This window comes from Mastomys coucha, unplaced genomic scaffold (genome assembly GCF_008632895.1).
Source record: "Mastomys coucha isolate ucsf_1 unplaced genomic scaffold, UCSF_Mcou_1 pScaffold9, whole genome shotgun sequence".
Lineage (NCBI taxonomy): Eukaryota > Metazoa > Chordata > Mammalia > Rodentia > Muridae > Mastomys > Mastomys coucha.
The window spans coordinates 103,414,374-103,419,922 of record NW_022196915.1 but is presented as its reverse complement, the minus strand read 5'-3'; the positions used below and the strand labels follow the sequence as shown (position 1 = coordinate 103,419,922).

Here is a 5,549-nt window from a genome sequence, read left to right as displayed (position 1 = left end):
TGGTCTACAGAGTGAGTTCCAGGACAGCCAGGGCTACACAGAGAAACCCTGTCTTGAAAAAGCAACAAAACAAAACAAAACAAAACAAACAAAAAAACCCGAAAAGAACATAACTTTGGAGGCTACCTGCCTGTCTGCAGATCACAGCCTCACGAATGCCAGACTGTGGGGCCTGGTCAGACTGCTTCCAACACCATAAATAGTATGGGATTGATAGAACCTACTCTGTGTGTGTGTGTGTGTGTAAGACACTGCCTGGCACATAAGTAATTAACATTGATTGGTTGAAGTTTGCTTTTTTGACTGTTTAAATGACATGATAAAATTTAAGGGATTTTTTTCTCCCTCTGATTGACAAATTCTAAATCAATATCCCAGGTAGATAGCTTAGTTATTTTTCTGTTACTGTGATAAAATACCAGAACCACCAGCAACTTAGGGAAGAGTGAGTTTATTCTGACCTATGGGTCCAGAGGCGGAACAGTTTGTCATGGAGTGGAGAGGAGCAGCCAGCAGCGGAGGGGGCATGGCAGCTGGACCGGGAAGCTCAGAGCTCACAGCTCACATCCTCAAAGGCATGGATGAAGCAGAGACTGTGACCTGGAAGTGGCTTACGATTTAAATTCTCAAAGCCCACCCCCAGTGACGTACTTCCTCCCCAAACAGTGCCACCACCTAGGGCCCAATCCTTCAAATACCTGGGCCTGTTGTAGACATTTCTCCTTGAAACCATTATACACGTTTCGATAAGCAATGAGTTTGTGGTAAGCATGTTGTCTAGGCTTTGTGGAGAAGCAGATAAATCACCTCAGACGAACAAGCCCCGAACAAAAGCAGCACTGTGTGGCTTTGTTTCTTTGCGTGTTTTGTTTTTGTTTTTGTTTTCAATGGGGCTTAGCTTCATTCCAGAGCTCATTTTAAACTTAATTTGGTTTTACAATGAGAGCTCAATTTTGCATGTAAGTACTAAACATCTGGCTTACGTTTTGTTTGAAAATGATATGACTGAAGTTCGGTACAGAAGTCTATCTGCAATTAAGGAAAGACAGTTTGAAATTCTATAAATTGAGTTCTATTTAAATGGCAGTTTGGAATTATTCCAGGCAAGAGGGTGGCTGTACTGCCTTGGAGTGGGAGAAACTTATTTTTTTTTTAAATGCTATTGCCAGTCAAAATGTAGAACTTCCAACGTATTCACCTTTTGCAAAAAGCGTGAAAAATGACAAATTTCACAAGTGAAATTTAAAGTTGACCCAAGGCAGTTTTAGATTGTTGAGCCTTCAAATTTTATTCATGGGATGTTTTTAGAGACATTCTGTGGTTTGTTCACTCCAGTTAATTCTGGGCAATCCTTCTTCATGTCTGTCAGGTGGATGTTCGGATACTTCAGAGCTTCCTCTTGCGCAAAATACAGCTACAGCAGCCTGAGAAGAAAATGAGATTTCTAGTTGGGTCTTCGAAGCCTTGGGTTATCTTTTTAGAACATTGAAGGGTGTAATAAATCAAACAGGACAAATATAACTTTCTACTATGTCAGCTGCCCATTAGCATTAATAAACCAACAATTTAAATGCCATAAATTACTGAGTACTTCTATTCCCCTTGAGAGATATCCAGATATGTAGCTTTGGGTGGAGAGACCTAACAGAAACTTGCTTACTGTTTTACTGCAAGAGCTGCAGGCGCGTCTGCAGGTGGGGAGCCCCTGGCCAGTCCCTTCAAGAGAGGAGTCAACGTTTGTCACGTCAGAGTCTTCATGCCCAGCTCTGTGCTGGCATTTGGTGACCCTGTCACAGTATAAGATTTGTTTAGGAATAATTGCAAAGAAGTTTTTCTAACTTAAGAAAAGGCTAGGGGACCCCCAGAGCCGCCAGGTTGTAGGAAGATGCTGAAGGCTTCCACAGCATCTCGTTGCCCACTCCTTTGATGTCTCAGAGATCAGTCATGTGACAGGTTGTGTCTGCTGGCATTAGAAATGTAGCTTCTTATCAAACCATGGATCAGCCAAGAGTGGGACGGATCTGGCCTCCTTCCCTGTGTCCTGTCACTGAACGGCAGCTTTCTTCATTTATTTTGGCAACTTAAACTTATCCAAATATTGTCAGTTTCATTATTTCCCTTCACCTGCTGTCTTCACATTGAAAACAGAAAACACAACACGCACCCTGGTCTCTGCCTCCAGAGTGTGTGCCATGAGGCTTGTCCAGGCCTCTTGGTACTGTTCCTGCCTGTTTATGCGAAGGTTGAAATAAAACCTTAAAGAACAAGATCCCCATGAATCGTTGACTAGAGGGAGAATTTCAGCTCAGCATTTACTAACCTCTCAGTACGTCTGTGTCCCGGGAATTTGGAGAGTACTAGATAGTGTATTCTCTGTTCTCCATGGATGTCTTCTCTGTTCATTTTGTGCATGTTCATGTGTGGCGCAGGTACCCGTTTGTGTATGTGTGGTTGAGTACATGTGGCGGTCAGAGGTCAATCACTCTATTTTCTGAGCTAGTCTTTCACCAAACCTGGAGCTTACCCATTTGGTGACATTAGCTACCTCGTCTAGCCAGCAAGCCCCAAGGGAGCGCACGTCTCTGCCTCACCACCACCCACCCACTGATGCCGGAGCTACTGATGCACATTGGCTCTTACCTGGCTGCTAGGGACCTTGAGTCCACTCCTCATGCCTGACTGACAGGTACTTTAGCGCCTCCTGTGTTTGCTTTCAAAAGATGTGTTACTCAGCCCCGTGGATTACCATGTTCAAACTGTAGTAACATTTCACGATTTAGGTAAAAATTGAATTATTTCTTCTCAAGTGAGGGTGGGCATCATAGCAATCAGAAATAATTAACATTCTCTAAAACTTGTGTGGGCTTGGTAGTCCAGCACTTGCCCACTAGGAGTCTGACAGGATGTGCTTCAGAATGTGATGTGTTAGTCTACCTTGAGTCTAGTGTGGAAGTGAGTGAAAGGTATTTCAGCTTCTCCGTTCTTGCTTTCCTTACTCTGTTTAGTCAACTCTTACTATTTCTTTGTCTGTAACAATCTTCAAAAGGATTTTATATTTGGAAATGAATTAGTTCCATAACTATGAGAAAAAGAAACTGTCTTGGAAGAACTGTTTCTGAATGGCAGATGACAACTTCTGTCTTCTGCCTCTCTGTTTTCTTGGGGTCATTCCCCCAGTGTATTACCCAACCTGCCTGCCTGTGTGTCTGTCTGTCTGTCTGTGCGCACACGTGTACATGCCGCGGGCACACAGCTGGCTCTTACTGTACTGCCTTGACCACACTTGAATGTGTTGACTGGAATGGCCCCACTACAAAGTGTCAGCTCTGAGATGTATAACATTTGCTGTTGTGGAGGTGACTTAGACATACAACACAAAGTTTGATGGCTTGTACCTGTAACCCAAGCACTTGAGAAGCTAAAGCAGGAGTGTTACCTGGGATCAGGGTCAGCCTCATGAGTGCATGCGTAGAGATCAGGAGGAAGGAAACAAGAAAAAAAAATCTTATTAAAAGGTTATTATCAACTCTTCTGAAACATCTATAAAGACAAATTAAGCACAATCAATATTCATCTAGAGCTCTTTACGTGGGCTATTAGAAATGCAGTTACTGTTAGTAGGAGTAATTTTCATAGATTAATATTAAATTTATTTATTTTGTTTCGGGGGTGGGTGTGTGGAGTTCAGAAGATAACTTCCTGTCCTTGGCTCTCCCTTTTCATGGAGGTCCTGGGGACTGAACTCAGGTCGTCAGGTTTATTGGCAAATGCCTGTCTCCACAGAGTGAGCATTTCAGAAGGTCCTTTCTGGAAGAACTGAGGTCAAACACGTGTGGCCACTGTGGGAATTCCATCCATCTGTTCTCTAGGTCAGTAGATGTGAGAAGGATAGGGCATAGATGTGAGAAGGATAGGGCAAACTCACTTCTCGGTCTGATCAGGTGAACCTTGTTAGTGCAGATATTTTGATGTCAGACTTAGGGGCACCAGGGCTCATGGCGATGGCGTACAGTGAAGGCTTACAGTGATAACAGCTGAGAGTCAAAGTGTACAGATCTAGAGGGATTCCCACAGACAGACCTTATTCCTTCGGTTGCCTATGGAGACAGACCCTATTCCTTCGGTTGCCTATGGAGTCAGGCTTTGGGGCAGAGTTCAGTGTGCAGCTCCCAGTTCTTTACTCAGAAAGAACAAATTATCTCATTACTCATTTCAATGGCCGGTCACTCCCTCATTTTATATTTACAATAAAGTTTAATTCATGAAATATGCACTGCGAGAGATAAGCAACAGTCAGAAACAATGGCACAGGAGAGTGGTAATGTACTTTGACTCAAGGCATTTATAGTTGTGAGTTATTTGCTTGTAGAGTGTTCCATTTAAAGTTTTCAGACTGTGGGCTGCTAACGCCACCAATGAGGGTGAGGCTCAGGGCTCTCTGTCCTCACTGTTCTGGGCTCTGGAGAAGTCTCTGTGTTGGGGAAAGCTATAGGACAGCAGCCTCTGGAAGCATGAGCCCTCAAAAGCCAGGTGTGTACAGTTAGATACCCCGCAGTTTTTCATAAGTGGTAATTGATGGGATAGGAAGCTAATATTAGCTATTTTTTTTATTTTTTACTTAGAAAATGTAGGTACATGACTTAATTATTACCTTTTGTGCTTTTGGAAACCCCATTTTAGTTTTCTTTTATGTTTTGATGTTGTTACTTGTCTCTGTGATAAAACACCATGACAGTCCATGGGGTGGAAAGCTTGGCAGGTGGCTAGAGCGGAAAGCAGCAGGTCCTGTTTTATTAGCACACGGGAAAAGAAGAACAGGAAGTGGGTCAAGGTTACAGCTCTTAAAGCCTGCCCCAAGTGCAGTACTTCTCCCATCAAGGTTGTCTCCTCTAAAGGTCCCATGATCTTCCCCAAGCAGCTCCACCAACGGGACCAAATATTTAAATCCATGAACCCGTGGGGGACATTTCTTATTCAAAGGACCACACATTACTGCTAATTGCCAAGCTGATAGCATCAAGAAACACCTAGGAGACAGAGCTCTGGGCCGTCTGTGGGGTTTATCCTGATTGTATCAATAGAAATGGAAAGCTCCACCCTCTGGGGAGGGCCTGTTTGCTGGCCAGGACCGTGAGCTGTGATCGCATCTGAAGCTGGATGAGGTGTGATCCACTGCTTTGAGCTTCTGCCCGTTGGCTCCCTCACCCTGATGGACTAAACCGTTAAACTGCAAGCACGAATGAGTACCTTGCCCTTGCTAGGGTGTCTTATCACAGCAACAGAAAAAGGTAGTCAGAAAATAGTTTCCATTTTAAAATGACAAATTCCTAAGTTCTAAATGTGCCGTTGGCAGGTGAACAGCCAGCGTCTCATTTGTTAACCTGAGGTAGCGTGCCTGTGTCGGACTTCTGATTCTCCCCTCCAGCCTCATTCCTAAGGGTCCATTCGTGTATTTACTAAGATTCACTAACATATGGGCTGATAGGGTTAGGGTTGGGGGAACGTACAATAGGGTGACGGTTGGGGGAATGTACAATAGGGTGACGGTT

General features: G+C 43.9%; 1 protein-coding gene across 1 annotated transcript in view; it reads left to right on the top strand.

The window, feature by feature from the left end:
• Positions 1–5,549, top strand: part of Abcc4 (ATP binding cassette subfamily C member 4) — a 230,203-nt gene that overhangs the window by 125,754 nt on the left and 98,900 nt on the right. The gene's annotated exons all lie outside the window — the stretch shown is intronic.